The following is an 18,200-nucleotide window of genomic DNA, read 5'->3' on the forward strand; positions in this document are numbered from 1 at the left end:
ATGGTTTTTCTCCTTCAACTTGTTAATATGGTGTATCACATTGATTGATTTGCGTATATTGAAGAATCCTTGCATTCCTGGAATAAACCCCACTTGATCATGGTGTATGAACCTTTTAATGTGCTGTTGGATTCTGTTTGCTAGTATTTTGTTGAGGATTTTTGCATCTATGTTCATCAGTGATATTGGCCTGTAGTTTTCTTTCTTTGTGACATCCTTGCCTGATTTTGGTATCAAGGTGATGGTGGCCTCATAGAATGAGTTTGGGAGTGTTCCTCCCTGTGCTATATTTTGGAAGAGTTTGAGAAGGATAGGTGTTAGCTCTTCTCTAAATGTTTGATAGAATTCACCTGTGAAGCCCTCTGGTCCTGGGCTTTTGTTTGTTGGAAGATTTTTAATCACAGTTTCAATTTCAGTGCTTGTGATTGGTCTATTCATATTTTCTATTTCTTCCTGATTCAGTCTTGGCAGGTTGTGCATTTCTAAGAATTTGTCCATTTCTTCCAGGTTGTCCATTTTATTGGCATAGAGTTGCTTGTAGTAATCTCTCATGATCTTTTGTATTTCTGCAGTGTCAGTTGTTACTTCTCCTTTTTCATTTCTAATTCTATTGATTTGAGTCTTCTCCCTTTTTTTCTTGATGAGTCTGGCTAATGGTTTATCAATTTTGTTTATCTTCTAAAAGAACCAGCTTTTAGTTTTATTGATCTTTGCTATCATTTCCTTCATTTCTTTTTCATTTATTTCTGATCTGATCTTTATGATTTCTTTCCTTCTGCTAACTTTGGGGGTCTTTTGTTCTTCTTTCTCTAATTGCTTTAGGTGCAAGGTTAGGTTGTTTACTCGAGATGTTTCCTGTTTCTTAAGGTGGGATTGTATTGCTATGAGCTTCCCCCTTAGAACTGCTTTTACTGCGTCCCATAGGTTTTGGGTCGTCGTGTCTCCATTGTCATTAGTTTCTAGTTATTTTTTAATTTCCTCTTTGATTTTTTCATTGATCACTTCGTTATTGAGTAGTGTATTGTTTAGCCTTCATGTGTTTGTATTTTTTACAGATCTTTTCCTGTAACTGATGTCTAGTCTCATAGCATTGTGGTTGGAAAAGATACTTGATACAATTTCAATTTTCTTAAATTTACCAAGGCTTGATTTGTGACCCAAGGTATGATCTATCCTGGAGAATGTTCCATGAGCACTTGAGAAAAATGTGTATTCTGTTGTTTTTGGATGGAATGTCCTATAAATATCAACTAAGTCCATCTTGTTTAATGTATCATTTAAAGCTTGTGTTTCCTTATTTATTTTCATTTTGCATGATCTGTCCATTAGTGAAAGTGAGGTGTTAAAGTCCCCTACTATGAGTGTGTTACTGTCGATTTCCCCTTTTATGACTGTTAGTATTTGCCTTATGTATCGAGGTGCTCCTATGTTGGGTGCATAAATATTTACAATTGTTATATCTTCTTCTTGGATCGATCCCTTGATCATTATGTAGTGTCCTTCTTTGTCTCTTCTAGTAGTCTTTATTTTAAAGTCTATTTTGTCTGATATAAGAATTGCTACACCATCTTTCTTTTGATTTCCATTTTCATGGAATATCTTTTTCCATCCCCTTACTTTCAATCTGTATGTGTCTCTAGGTCTGAAGTGGGTCTCTTGTAGACAGCATATATATGGGTCTTGTTTTTGTATCCATTCAGCCAGTCTGTGTCTTTTGGCGGGAATATTTAGTCCATTTACATTTAAGGCAATTATTGATATGTATGTTCCTATTCCCATTTCCTTAATTGTTTTGGGTTCGTTATTGTAGGTATTTTCCTTCTGTTGTGTTTCTTGCCTAGAGAAGTTCCTTTACCATTTGTTGTAAAGCTGGTTTGGAGGTGCTGAACTCTCTCAGCTTTTGCTTGTCTGTAAAGGTTTTAATTTCTCCATCAAATCTGAATGAGATCCTTGCTGGGTAGAGTAATCTTGGTTGCAGGTTTTTCTCCTTCATCGCTTTAATTATGTCCTGCCACTCCCTTCTGGCTTGTAGAGTTTCTGCTGAGAGATCAGCTGTTAACCTGATGGGGATTCCCTTGTGTGTTATTTGTTGTTTTTCCCTTGCTGCTTTTAATATGATTTCTTTGTGTTTAATTTTTGACAGTTTGATTAATATGTGTCTTGGCGTATTTCTCCTTGGATTTATTCTGTATGGGACTCTCTGTGCCTCCTGGACTTGATTAACTATTTCCTTTCCTATATTAGAGAAGTTTTCAACTATAATCTCTTCAAATATTTTCTCAGTCCCTTTCTTTTTCTCTTCTTCTTCTGGAACCCCTATAATTGGTATGTTGGTGCATTTAATGTTGTCCCAGAGGTCTCTGAGACTGTCCTCAGTTCTTTTCATTCTTTTTTCTTTATTTTGCTCTGCAGCAGTTATTTCCCCTATTTTATCTTCCCCCTCACTTATCCGTTCTTCTGCCTCAGTTATTCTGCTATTGATCCCGTCTAGAGTATTTTTTATTTCATGTATTGTGTTTTTAATTGATGCTTGATTCATCTTTAGTTCTTCTAGGTCCTTGTTAACTGTTTCTTGCATTTTGTCTATTCTATTTCCAAGATTTTGGATCTGGGAAATAGAATCTTGGATCATCTTTACCATCATTATTCTGAATTCTTTTTCAGGTAGACTGCCTATTACCTCTTCATTTGTTAGGTCTTGTAGGTTTTTATCTTGCTCCTTCACCTGCTGTGTGTTTTTCTGTCTCATTTTGCTTATCTTACTGTGTTTGGGGTCTCCTTTTTGCAGGCTGCAGATTCGTAGTTCCAGTTGTTTTTGGTGTCTGTCCCCCGTGGCTAAGGTTGTTTCAGTAGGTTGTGTAGGCTTCCTAGTGGGGAGGACTAGTGCCTGTGTTCTGGTGGTTGAGGCTCGATCTTCTCTTTCTAGTGGACAGGTCCACATCTGGTGGTGTGTTTTGGGGTGCCTGTGGCCTTATTATATTTTTAGGCAGCCTCTCTGCTAATGGGTGGGGTTGTGTTCCTGTCTTGCTACTTGCTTGGCATTGGGTGACATGCACTGTAGCTTGCTGGTCATTGACTGAAGCTGGGTGCTGGTGTTGAGATGGAGATCTCTGTGAGATTTTCGCCACTTGATATTATGTGTAGCTGGGAGGTCTCTTGTGGATCCGTGTCCTGAAGTTGGCTCTCCCACTTCAGAGGCACAGCACTGACTCCTGGCTGCAGCACCAAGAGGCTTTCATCTACCCTTGCACATTTTGTTTCCTTCTCTAGCCATGGAAAATGTTTCCTTGAAGGCTTCTTACTCTCTTTTCCCTGAAAGACACCATAAGCAAGGCCAGTGGTGGTCGTCAGGGATGGTCCTCTTCCGTGTGCTGGGCCCACTTCTCCTCTTGAGCTTCCTTTCTCCAGGGTGCCTCTGCGTTCAGAGTTCGAGCCAGACGGCTCGTCTGGTGTGGGCACCAGCCACAGCATGAACACACTAGAAGCCCGGGCCTCTATAATCAAACTTTTAATAAAATTTATATTATTTTTCTAGGACCTCACCCTTGATTTTAATTTCACAATGTATTTTCTATGTTTCTGTTTCACTTTATGTCTTCTTTGATTAATTGCTGCATCACCTGCTACCTCTGCATGACCTTGAACTAAATCACAATATAAGCTCCTTGGCACAAGTTTCAATAATGTTACAGCTTCTGGGAAAGATGTATTTTCTTTGGCCAAAAGCTACAGCATCACTCATAGTCTTCTATCCCAACAGAATCATGTTTTGGATTGGAATTTTGAGCCAAGTGGAAATGCTGGGTTTATCCGAGATAAATATTTGTTCATCAACAAGAGAAATATGCCAACTATAGTATATATTTTGGATTTTTAAAGCATTCATCACATTTGTAACATAATCAGAATATCCTTGTGGGGGATAGATCTCTTTCTGTATCATTAAGTTCATTTTGGCCTCTCATCTCAAGAAATTGTGAAGATATATTCATTCAGAAAGCAAATTGGGGCTCTTCGTATATGAATATTATTAAAAATGCTATAAGGAGTTGTGGTATTAAGGAAGATGCTGAAAAGATGAAAACAATAAGAAAGTAATAAACAAGGAACGAGAAGTAAAAGAAAAATGTCTCTTCCAGTGCCAGCAGGTCATAGAAAAAGAAGGCAGACAGAGATAAGAGCAACCCAGATGTGTCTCTCAAACTGTATGCCCTCTTCAGGCTCTGGCCTCAAGGGGGTGAATATGTTAGGGCAGGGACTCTTGCTTTGATTTATTTTACTTTTTCATTTATTTGTGTATTTATTTTATTGGGGTAAAAGACACATAGCATAAAATTTACCATCTTAACCATTTTATATATTAAATACATTCACATTGTTGTACCACCATCACCAACACCCATCCCTATAATTCTTTTCACCCTGTAAACTGAAATTCTATACTCATTAAACAATAACTCCTCATTCTCCTCTCCCTTCAGCCCCTGGCAACCACCATTCTCCTTTCTGTCTTTATGATTTTGACTACTCTATGTACCACAAGTAAGTGAAATCATATAATATTTGCCTTTTTGTGACTAGCTTATTTCACTTAGCATAATGTCCTCTTGGTTCATCCATGTTGTAGCATATTGTAGAATTTCCTTCCCTTTTAAGGCTGAATAATATTTCATTGTATGTATGTAACACATGCTTTGAGACACAACTTTTAATTCTTTTGGGTATATATTCAAAAGTGGAATTACTGGATCATATGGGAATTCTATTTTTAACTTTTTGAGGAACCACCATACTGTTCCACAGTGGCTGTATCATTTTAGATTCCCACCAACAGAGCACAGGGGTTCCAATATCTCCACATCCTCATCAACAATTGTTGTTTTCTGTTTTTTTAAATAGTCACCATCCTAATGAGTGTGAGGTATCTCATTATAGTTTTTATTTGCATCTCCCTGATGTTTAGTGATGTTGAGCATCTTTTCATGTGCTGATTGGTCATTCAAATATCTTCCATGGAGAAATGTCTATTCAAGTCCTTTGCCCATTTTTGAATTAGGCTTTTTGTTTTCTGTTGTTGTTGTTGAGTTTTAGGAGTTCTGTCTATATTCTGGATATTGGTCCCTTATCATGGATATGACTTGCAAATATTTTCTCCCATTCTGTATGTTGCCTTTTTACTCTCTTCATAGGGTATTTTGATGCACAAAAAATTAAAACTTTAATAACAAAAACTCTGCTGCTTTACAGTTCTATTCCCGCCACATTAGGTTGTTTATGTCATAGAATTACATCTTTATGCACTGTATGCTCCAAAACATAAACTGATAGTTCTTTTAAATGCATTAGTCTCTTAAATTATATAGAAAACAAAGTTACAGTAATACTAGCTGTTTCATTATTTTTTTCTTTAAATGTATTAGTCTCTTAAATCAAGTAGAAAACAAAAAGTGCAGTGTCAAACAATTGTTACAATAATACTAGCTTTTATAATTACTCATGTATTTACCTTTATTGAGATCTTATTTATCCATATGGCTTCAAGTTACTGTTGAGTGTCCTTTCATTTCACTTGCAGGACAGGTCTAGTGGTCACCGACTCCCTCAACTTTTGTTTATCTGAGAATGTCTTAATTTCACCCTCACTTTTGAAGGACAGTTTTGATGGATATAGAATTCTTAGCTGGCAGATTTTTTTTTCTTTTAGCATCTTGAATATATTAGTCCACTCTCTACTGGTCTCCAAAATTTCTGGTGAGGAATCTGCTGATAATCTTAGGATTAATCTGAGAATAGCTGATATGTGATGCTTTGCTTCTCTCTCTTGCTACTTTCAAGATTTTCTCTTTGATTTTTGATAGTTTGATTATAATGTATCTTGGTGTAGGTCTCTTTTTGAGTTGATCTTGCTTGGACTTTGTTAGGCTTCTTGGATGTTTATATTCATGTATTTCATCTTACTTGGGAGTTTTCAGCCATTATTTCTTCAGATATTTTCTCTGCCCCCTTTTCTCCCTCTTCTTCTTCTGGGACTCCCATGATGCATATGTTGGTTTGTTTGATGGTATCCTACTGATTCATTAGGCTCTGTTTATGTTTCTTCAATCTTTTCTCTTTCTATTCCTCAGACTCAATAATTTTCACTGTCATATTTTCAAGTTTGCTAATTCTGTCTTCTGCCTGCTCCAATCTACCTTTGAATCCCTCTAGCCAATTTTTCATTTTAGCTATTGTACTTTTCAGCTCCAGGATTTCTTTTTTTCCCCAGGTTTTCTATCTCTTTATTGATATTGATATTTCCATTTTGTTCACAAATCATTTTCTTGACTTTCTCTACATCTTCCTTTAGTTCTTTGAGCATCTTTAAGACAGTTGTTTTGAAAACTTTGTCTAGTATATTTGCCATTAGATCTTTTAAAGGAACAGTTTCTGTTGATTTATTTTTTTCTTTTGAGTGGGCTATACATTCCTGTTTCTTTGTATGCCTTGTGATTTTTAGTTTAACCTTGAATATTTGAATCTAATAACGTGGTAACTCTAGAAATCAGATTCTCTCCCTTTCCAGGGTTTGTTGTATTTATATTTATATTTATATTTATATTTATATTTATATTTATATTTATATTTATATTTATATTGTTGCAGGCTGTCTCTGTGCCAAGGATCAGACTGAGATGTAACTTAAGGTCTTTGCAGGTCTTTTCTGAGCCTTTCCCTGGGAATACACAGTCAGTTTCTAATTTTCTCCATAAAGGCAGTAGTGTTTGAATGCCCTAGTCTTTAATGTCTGCCTCCAAAAAGGGAAAAAAATGAAAAATGAAGGGGGAAAATGGTACCAGCTCTTTAAATCCCCTGGAAATCACTTCAGCTGGATGGGGAGGGACTTGCATAAAGGAGAGAGTAGGTACAGCAACAATGGCTACCCACCTCTTTGTCTGCACCTCTGTGATCAGAAGCAGCAATCAGTGATCAGAGTACAGATCCCTGATATTTGGAGGACATAGTCTTTTTTGACCACCCTGTTTCCTGTAAGCTGTGTGCAAGCTGCTCTAAGAACATGTATATAGCTGCCAGACACATGTCTGGGTGTGGGAGTTGGGTAGCTGCTACTGTGCTAAGAACCAAAATTAATCACAATTTGCCATCCAAGTCTCCCCTGGAAGTTTCAAGCCTTCAACAGACTCCAGTGCTCTAAAATAGTTACATCAGACAGATTCTGATAGTGGAATCATTGTCTAGGTGGGGAGACAGATTCCTGGTGCTTCCTACTCCACCATCTTCCCAGAATCTTCTTCAATTTATATTTAAGGTTTAGTAAGGAGATTGCCTCACAGGTTGCTCTGGCACCAACCTGAGGGCAGCTGCATCAAAGTAAGTTCAGGGGGGTCTTCCCTGGTGGCGCAGTGGTTGAGAGTCCGCCTGCCGATGCAGGGGACACGGGTTCATGCCCCAGTCCAGGGAGGTCCCACATGCCGTGGAGCGGCTAGGCCTGTGAGCCATGGCTGCTGAGCCTGTGCGTCCAGAGCCTGTGCTCTGCAGTGGGAGAGGCCACAACAGTGAGAGGCCCACGTATGGCAAAAAAAAAAAAAGTAAGTTCAGGGGTACAGTGTAGTTAGACAGAGGGAAACCCTGAGTTTAACCTTACTGAGTCTACCTCAGTTTCCTTGTTGTGGATAGGCCTCAGAACTAACCACATGCTGATGAAAAACATGAAAGCAGCTGCACTGAGAATAGAATGAGTGTCGTAGGGCCAGCAGTGATGAAAGATGAGGTGATTCCATGGTAGAGCCCAAGGGAGGCATAGCCTAGGCCATGGAGTAGATAGCACATATGACAGATATTTAGAAGCGTCTATAGCAGTAGCAGCAACTGGGAGGAGGCCTAATCAGCCAGGGAGCAATGCTGGGCCTACCAGAACCTGAGAGATCAGATGATGAGTCACAGTAGCCACAGGCTTCAGCAGACTCCATCAGCTGAATACCCAGAGGTGGGACCAGTTGGCTTTCCACAACCCAGGCAGTCCAGATGGCCGTTCCCCATGAGAGGCCAGCATAGATCCAGAGGATGCCATGGATCCAGCTCCCCAGCTGCTGACACATGATCACATAAGCCTCCACTGCCACCTCTTTTCACGGGCACTATCCTGGGTGTGGGGGGAAGAATCTGGGAAACTGAGCTTTTTTAAGTTAAAAAGACAGAATTAATCTAAAGAGACTTTTTAAACTTATCAGACTAATTTTCCAGGTAGGATTTCTTTCTTAAATCTAAAACAAGATTTTTGTTACCAAGAAGAAAAGATCAAATCAAGGACAAAATAAAGAAATATAGAAGTATTAATGATAATAATATCTTTGCAATGGAATCACAAATTTACTCACATTTTACACTCACATTTTATATTAGTCCCTGAAACACTTAATTCTATGAATGAAGCTCATAAAAATAATATATTAAACAAAATAATTTTGGGATGGGGAAACACTACTGTAAAATATCTTAAAAACAAGGTGATTATCAACATAGTATCTGACACAGTAAGATACTATTTATCAATCTCCCATTTCAGCACCTCTATACTTACTGTTCCTTCTTCCTGGAATGTTCTTCCCCGAAATGCCTGAGTGGCTGAGAATTTACTGCTATCAGATCCTTATTTAAGTCATTTTCTCAGGGAGGCTGTCTTCCTCCCCTATATAATATTCCACTCCCTTCAAACCTTCTGTACAAGTAACTCCCAAATATGAGTGCCTTAACATGAGAAGTGTTTATTTCTTACTCCTGTCCTGGTCTGGGCATAGGTGCTATTTTCCTGGGTGGCTTGTCTCTAAGCACTGCTCAGAAAGCCAGACTTCTTTTATGTTGTAATGCTGCCATCTTTCAACATGTAGCCTTCATGGTCTAGGGAAGGGAGAAGAGGTGATAAGGAAGGTACATTGTATAATAAATCATCTCAGTCTAGAAATGACCAACGTTAGTTCTGCTCACATTTCATTGGATAGAACTAGTCACATGGCCACTTAATCATAAGGCAGCCTGGAAAATATAGAAGCACATAGTGATTGGTAAAAACCAATATATTTGCCTTCTGGTCACCAAATATCTATTTGTTCCCCTTTTCCCTGTGGCAGACAATGAGCTAAGTCCCCTTGTAAAATATCTTTCCTTGAGTGTGGATGAGATCTGTGACTTGCTTCTAACCAATAGGATATGGCAAAAATGATAGAACGTTACTCAATTGATTAAGGTATACTGTATAAGACTCTGTCTTAGAAGACTGGAAAGGTAGATTCTCCTGCTAGCTTTGAAGGAATAAGATGCCATTAGTTCTAGAGCCATAAGGAAATGAATTTTGCCATCACATTGAGTGGGTAGATTTTTGCACAGTCAAGCCTTCAGATGAGAATGTAACCCAGCAGACACCTTGTGAGATCATGAGCAGACATCCCAATTAAGCTTTGCTCAGATTTTCAACCCACAGAAACTGTCAGGTAATAACTGTGTGCTGTGTTAAGCCACTAAGGTTGTGGTAATTTGTTATGCAACAATAAAAAACCAATACATTCCTATATTTTAAAAAAACATTCATTTTTTCACTAAGGAAGAAAATACAGTCATTTCCCCTAGATCTTTGGGTGATGTGCAGTTCTCTCCATCAAGTCCAGATGTGGTGACTTCTGGTATAGCAACTTAGGGTATATGGCAACCCATGGTCAAAAGGACAAGAGATCTGCCTCCTCTGAAATCCAATAGATAATGGACACCCACAATAGATATTCACATTTGGGAAAAAAAGGAATGGAAAACACACAGCAGTCTCTTGTCCAGAGTAATTCTGAAACCCTGTGAGTAGGCACTGTGATATATCCCCACCTGCCCTGGCAGTTTGGGAAGTTTCATGATTAAATTCTGGTTCTGCCCTCAGGGAGGACCACCCTTGTACATTGTTCCCTCTACCTCCATCCTTTCCTTTTTCTCCTCTGTGAGGTTCTTTCTTTCCCATTACTCTCCTTGAGATCCTTTGAGGGATCTCCTTGGTGGGGTGTGTATAGCATTCAAAACCTTCTTCCTCACATGGAAAATTGTTCTGAAACTTAAACTGATAAATAACTTTTTAGTCTGGGTGGGCTAATAATTTCTGTGGTAATATAATTTCTTCTAAAATAAATAGGTTTCTGTCTCGACCTTCAAGATAGCAGAGGAGTAAGACATGGAGATCACTATCCTCCCCACAAATACATCAGAAATTCATCTACGTGTGGAACAACTCCTACAGAACACCTACTGAATGCTGGCAGAAGACCTCAGGCCTCTCAAAAGGCAAGAAATTCCCCACGTACCTAGGTAGGGCAAAAGAAAAAAGAATAAACAGAGACAAAAGAATAGAGATGGGACCTGCACCAGTGGGAGGGAGCTGTGGAGGAGGAAAAGTTTCCACACACTAGGAGCCCCTTCACGGGCGGTGACTGCGGGTGGCGGAGGGGGGAAGCACAGCCACAGGGGTGCAGAGGGCAAAGCGGAGAGATTCACGCACAGAGGATCCAAGCCAACCAACACTCACCAGCCCAAGAGGCTTTTCTGCTCACCTGCCATGGCGGGTGGGGGCTGGGAGCTGAGGGTCTGGCTTCAGAGGTCAGATCACAGGGAGAGGACTGGGGCTGGCTGCGTGAACACAGACTGAAGGGGGCTAGTGCACCACAGCTAGCCAGGAGGGAGTCCAGGAAAAAGTCTGGACATGCCTAAGAGGCAAGAGACCATTGTTTTGGGGTGGGCTAGGAGAGGGGATTCAGGGGACCGCCTAAATGAGCTCAAGAGATGGGCACAAGCCACGGCAGTCAGCACAGACACCAGAGACACGCATGAAACGCTAAGGCTGCTGCTGCAGCCACCAAGAATCCTGTGTGCAAGCACAGGTCACTATCCACACTTCCCCTCCTGGGAGATTGTGCAGCCTGCCACTGCCAGGGTCCCGTGATCCAGGGACAACTTCCCCGGGAGAACACACAGCACGCCTCAGGCTGTTGCAATGTTATGCCGGCCTCTGCCGCTGCAGGCTCACCCTCCCCATGGCCTGAGTGAGCCAAAGCCCCTTAATTAGCTACTACTTTAACTCCATCCTGTCTGAGCGAAGAACAGACGCCCTCAGGTGACCTACACGCAGAGGCGGGGCGAAATCCAAAGCTGAACCCCAGGAGCTGTGCGAATAAAGAAGAGAAAGGGAAATCTCTCCCAGCAGCCTCAGGAACAGCAGATTAAATCTCCAGAATCAACTTGATGTACCCTGCAACTGTGGAATACCTGACTAGACAACAAATCATCCCAAAATTGAGGCAGTGAACTTTGGGAGCAACTGTAGACTTGGGGTTTGCTTTCTGCATCTAATTTGTTTCTGGTTTTATGTTTATCATAGTTTAGTATTTAGAGTTTATTATCATTGGTAGATTTGTTTATTGATTTGGTTGCTCTCTTTCTTTTTTTAAAAAAAAATATATATTTTTTCTTTTTGTGAGTGTATATGTGAATACTTCTTTGTGTGATTTTGTCTGTATAGCTTTGCTTTTACCATTTGTCCTAGGGTTCTGTATGTCTGTTTTTGGGTTTTTTTTAGTATAGTTTTTATTGCTTGTTATCATTGGTGGATTTGTTTTTTGGTTTGGTTACTCTCTTCTTTCTTTCTTTCTTTCTTTTTTTTCTTTTTTATTACTTTTTAATTTTTTAATTTTTAATAATTAAAAATATTTATTTTAATAACATTCTCCTTCCTTCCTTCCTTCCTTCCTTCCTCACTCCCTCCCTTTTCTTCTGAGCCATGTGACTGACAGGGTTTTCGTTCTCCAGCCGGGTGTCAGGCCTGTGCCTCTGAGGTGAGAGAGCTAAGTTCAGGACACTGGTCCACCAGAAACCCCTGGCTCCATGTAATATCAAATGGCGAAAGCTCTCCCAGGGATCTCCATCTCAAAGCTAAGACCCAGCACCACTCAACGACCAGCAAGCTACAGTGCTGGACACTCTATGCCAAACAACTAGCAAGACAGGAACACAACCCCACCCATTAACAAAGAGGGTGCTTAAAATCATAATAAGGTCACAGGCAACCCCCAAACACACCACTGGACATACTCCTGCCCACCAGAAAGACAAGATCCAGCCTCATTCACCAGAACACAGGCACGAGTCTCCTCCACCAGCCTACACAGCACACTGAAGCAACCTAAGCCACTGGGGGCAGACACCAAAAACGATGGGAACTATGAACGTGCAGCACTGGAAAAGAATACCCAAACACAGTAAGTGAAACAAAATGAGAAGACAGAGAAACACACAGCAGATGAAAGAGTAAGGTAAAAACCCACCAGACCAAACAATTGAAGAGGTAATAGGCAGTCTATCTGAAAAAGAATTCAGAATAGTCATAGTAAAGATGATCCAAAATATTGGAAATAGAATGAAGAAAATACAATAAATGTTTAACAAGGACCTAGAAGAATTAAAGAGCAAACAAACAATGATGAACAACACAATAAATGAAATTAAACATTCACTAGAAGGAATCAATAGGAGAATAACTGAGTCAGAAGAACGGATAAGTGACCTGGAAGATAAAATAGTGGAAATAACTACTGCAGAGCAGAATAAAGAAAAAAAGAATGAAAATAATTGAGGGCATTCTTAGAGACCTCTGGGACAGCATTAAACACACCAACATTCGAATTATAGGGGTTCCAGAAGAAAAAGCAAAAAAGAAAGGGACTGAGAAAATATTTGAACTGATAATAGTTGAAAACTTCCCTAATATGGGAAAGGAAATAGTCAATCAAGTCCAAGAAGCACAGAGAAACCCATACAGGATAAATCCAAGAAGAAACACAAGAGGACACATATTAATCAAACTATCAAAAATTAAATACAAAGAAAAAATATTAAAAGCAGCAAGGAAAAAACAACAAAAATACAAGGGAAGGGCTTCCCTGGTGGCAGAGTGGTTGAGAGTCCTCCTGCTGATTCAGGGGATGCGGGTTTGTGCCCCAGTCCAGGAAGATCCCACATGCCGCGGAGCAGCTGGGCCCGTGAGCCATGACCGCTGAGCCTGTGCGTCTGGAGGCTGTGCCCTGTGGCGGGAGAGGCCCCAATGGTGAGAGGCCCATGTACCGCAAAAAAAAAAAAAAAAAAAAAAAAAAAAAAAACCACAGAAGGGAACTCCCCATAAGGTTAACAGCTGATCTTTCAGCAGAAACTCTGCAAGCCAGAAGGGAGCAGCAGGACATATTTAAACTGATGAAAGAGAAAAACCTACAACCAAGATTACCCTACCCAGCAAGGATCTCATTCAGATTTGACAGAGAAATTAAAACCTTTACAGACAAACAAAAGCTAAGAGAATTCAGCACCACCAAACAAGCTTTGCAACAAATGCTAAAGGAATTTTTCTAGACAGGAAACACAAGAGAAGGAAAAGACCTACAATAATAAACCCAAAACAATAAGAAAATGGTAATAGGAACATACATATTGATAATTACCTTAAGTGTAAATGGATTATATGCTCCAACCAAAAGACATAGACTGGCTGAATGAATACAAAAGCAAGACCCATATATATGCTGTCTACAAGAGACCCACTTCAGACCTAGGGATACATACAGACTGAAAGTTAGGGGGTGGAAAAAGCTATTCCATGTAAATGGAAATCAAAAGAAAGCTGGAGTCTCATATCAGACAAAATAGACTTTAAAATCAAGACCATTACAAGAGACAAAGAAGGACACTATATAATGATCAAGAGATCAATCCAAGAGAAGATATAACAACTGTAAATATTTATGCACCCAACAAAGGAGCACCACAATACATAAGGCAAATGCTAACAGCCATAAAAGGGGAAATCTATAGCAACACAATCACAGTATGGGACTTTAACTCCCCACTTTCACCAGTGGACAGATCATCCAAAATGAAAATAAATAAGGAAACACAGCTTTAAATGATACATTAAACAAGATGGACTTAACTGATATTTATAGGACATTCCATCCAAAAAAAAACAGAATACAGTTTCTTCTCAAGTGCTCATGGAACATTCTCAGAATAGATCATATCATGGGTCTCAAATCAAGCCTTAGTAAATTTAAGAAAACCGAAATTGTATCATGTATCTTTCCTGATCACAACGCTATAAGACTAGATATCAATTATGGGAAAAATTCTGTAAGAAATACAAATACATGGAGGCTAAACAATACACAACTAAATAACCAAGAGACCACTGAAGAAATCAAAGAGGAAAAAAAATACCTAGAAACAAATGACAAAAAACGATGACCCAAAATCTATGGAATGCAGCAAAAGCAGTCCTAAGAGTGAAGTTTATAGCAATACAATCCTACATCAAGAAACAAGAAACATATCAAATAAACAACCTAAACTTACAACTAAAGCAATTAGAGAAGGAAGAACAAAATAACCCCAAAGTTAGCAGAAGGAAAAAAAAATCATAAAGATCAGATCAGAAATAAATGAAAAAGAAATGAAGGAAACAATAGCAAAGATCAGTAAAACTGAAAGCTGGTTCTTTCAGAAGATCAACAAAATTGATAAACCATTAGCCAGACTCATCAAGAAAAAAAGGGAGAAGACTCAAATCAATAGAATTAGAAATGAAAAAGGAGAAGTAACAACTGACACTGCAGAAATACAAAAGATCATGAGAGATTATTACAAGCAACTCTATGCCAATAAAATGGACAACCTGGAAGAAATGGACAAATTCTTAGAAATGCACAACCTGCCAAGACTGAATCAGGAAGAAATAGAAAATATGAACAGACCAATCACAAGCACTGAAATTGAAACTGTGATAAAAAAATCTTCCAACAAACAAAAGCCCAGGACCAGATGGCTTCACAGGCGAATTCTATCAAGCATTTAGAGAAGAGCTAACACCTATCCTTCTCAAACTCTTCCAAAATATAGCAGAGGGAGGAACACTCCCAAACTCATTCTACGAGGCCACCATCACCCTGATACCAAAACCGAAGATGTCACAAAGAAAGAAAACTACAGGTCAATATCACTGATGAACATAGATGCAAAAATCCTCAACAAAATACTAACAAACAGAATCCAACAGCACATTAAAAGGATCATACACCATGAACAATGGGATTTATCCCAGGAATGCAAGGATTCTTCAACATACACAAATCAATCAATGTGATACAGCATATTAACAAACTGAGAGAGTAAAACCATACAATCATCCCAAGAGATGCAGAAAAAGCTTTCAACAAAATTCAACACCCAGTTATGATAAAAACCCTCCAGAAAGTAGGCATAGAGAGAACTTACCTCAACATAATAAAGGCCATATAACAAACCCACAGCCAACATAATTCTCAATGGTGAAAAACTGAAACAATTTCCTCTAAAATCAGGAACAAGACAAGGTTGTCCACTCTCACCCCTATTATTCCACATAGTATTGGAAATTTTAGCCACAGCAAACAGAGATGAAAAAGAAATAAAAAGAAACCAAGTCAGAAATGAAGAAGTTGTCACTGTTTGCAGATGACATTGTTACAACATATAGAAAATTCTAACGATGCTGCCAGAAAACTACTAGAGCTAATCAATAAATATGGTAAAGTAGTAGTATACAAAATTAATGCACAGAAATCTCTTGCATTTGAATACACTAATGACGAAAAATCTGAAAGAAAAATTAAGGAAACACTCCTGTTTACCATTGCAAAAAAAAAGAATAAAATACTTAGGAGGAAGAAACCTAACTAAGGAGACAAAAAATTGTATGCAGAAAACTATAAGACACTGATGAAAGAAATTAAAGAGTATACAAACAGATGGAGAGCTATCCCATGTTGTTGGATTGGAAGAATCAATATTGTGAAAATGACTATACTACCCAAAGCAATCTACAGATTTGATGCAATCCTTATCAAACCACCAATGGCATGTTTCACAGAATCAAAGCAAAAAATTTCACAATTTGTATATAAAGACAAAAGACCCCAAATAACCAAAGCAACCTTGAGAAAGATAAACGGAGCTGGAGGAATCAGGCTCCCGGACTTCAGACTGTACTACAAAGCTACAGTAATCAAGACACTATGGCACTGGCACAAAACCAGAAATATAGCTCATGGAACAGGATAGAAAGCCCAGCGATAAACCCACGAACATACGGTCACCTTATTTTTGATAAGGGAGGCAAGAATATACAGTGGAGAAAAGACAGCCTCTTCAATAAGTCGTGCTGGGAAAACAGGACAGCTACATGTAAAAGGATGAAATTAGAACACTCCCTAACAACATACACAAAAATAAACTCAAAATGGATTAGAGACCTAAATGTAAGGCCAGAAACTATCAAACTCTTAGAGGAAAACATAGGTAAAACACACACTATGACATAAATCAGAGCAAGATCCTTTTTGACCCACCTCCTAAACAAATGGAAACAAAAACAAAAATAAACAAATGGAACCTAATGAAACTTCAAAGCTTTTGCACAGCAAAGGAAACCATAAACAAGACAAAAAGACAACCCTTAGAATGGGAGAAACATTTGCAAATGAAGGAACTGACAAAGGATTAATCTCCAAAATTTACAAGCAGCTCATGCAACTCAATATCAAAAAAAAACAAACAACCCAATTCAAAAATGGGCAGAAGACCTAAATAGACATTTCTCCAAAGAAGATATACAGACTGCCAACAAACACATGAAAGAATGCTCAACATCACTAATCATTAGAGAGATGCAAATCAAAAGTACAACGAGGTATCACCTCACACCAATCAGAATGACCATCATCTAAATTCTACAAACAATAAATGCTGGAGAGGGTGTGGAGAAAAGGGAACCCTCTTGCACTCTTGGTGGGAATGTAAATTGATACAGCCACTATGGAGAACAGTATGGAGGTTCCTTAGAAAACTATAAATAGAACTACCATACAACCCCGCAATCCCACTACTGGGTATATACCCTGAGAAAACCATAATTCAAAAAGAGTCGTGTACCACAATGTTCATTGCAGCTCTATTTACAATAGCCAGGACATGGATGCAACCTAAGTGTCTATTGACAGATGAATGGATAAAGAGGATGTAGCACATATATACAATGGAATATCACTCAGCCATAAAAAGGAACGAAACTGAGTTATTTGTAGTGAGGTGGATGGACCTAGATTCTCTCAGAAAGAGTGAAGTAAGTCAGAAAGAGAAAAACAAATACCATATGCTAACACATATATATGGAATCTAAAAAAAATGGTTCTGAAGAACCTAGGGGCAGGACAGGAATAAAGACGCAGATGTAGAGAATGGACTTGAGGATACGGGGAGGGGGAAGGGTAAACTGGGACGAAGTGAGAGAGTGGCATGGACGTATATACACTACCAACTCTAAAATAGCTAGCTAGTGGGAAGCAGCCGCATGGCACAGGGAGATCAGCTCTGTGGTTTGTGACCACCTAGAGGGGTGGGATAGGGAGAGTGGGAGGGAGACGCAAGAGGGAGGAGATATGGGGATACATGTACATGTATAGCTGATTCACTTTGTTACAAAGCAGAAACAAACACAGCATTGTAAAGCAATTATACTCCAATAAAGGTGTTAAAAAATAAATAAAATCATAATAACATTAAAAACATAAAAAAACAAATAAATAGGTTTCTGATCTTTTTCTTCCAGTCAGTTATGTGTGCCAGTAACTATACCCAGTGTTTTTGTAAATATAAGACTAAACCTTCCTCAACTTAGTGGTAACCTTGAACCTATCTAACCACACCCTTAAATGTTATCTTTTCCCTGGCTGAATTTTACTGGGGCTTTGTCAAAGCTTTTATAAATCCCATCTTTTACTGTTTGGAATATAAAAGCAGTCAGGTTTTCCACCTCTGTGAAGAATGAAATATCTAGACTTTCTGTAATCTCTCATTTATTTTTGAAAATTGGTTCTTTCCTCAACTCCTATCTTTTTTTGTGATACTTTGCCATATGCAACCAGTAGTCTCTATCACTTACTAATTGATTCTTTCCAATCACTTATCTTACTGCTGCTGACTCAGTGGCTCGAGATAAGTTATGTGGTAATGGTAACATTTTACTCATTGTTTTGCCACTGCATACTATTATCACCATCTTTCTAGCTTCCAATGTTAGTTTTTTGCTACTTGCTACT

This window comes from Mesoplodon mirus (genome assembly GCF_964341445.2).
Source record: "Mesoplodon mirus genome assembly, chromosome: 20".
Lineage (NCBI taxonomy): Eukaryota > Metazoa > Chordata > Mammalia > Artiodactyla > Ziphiidae > Mesoplodon > Mesoplodon mirus.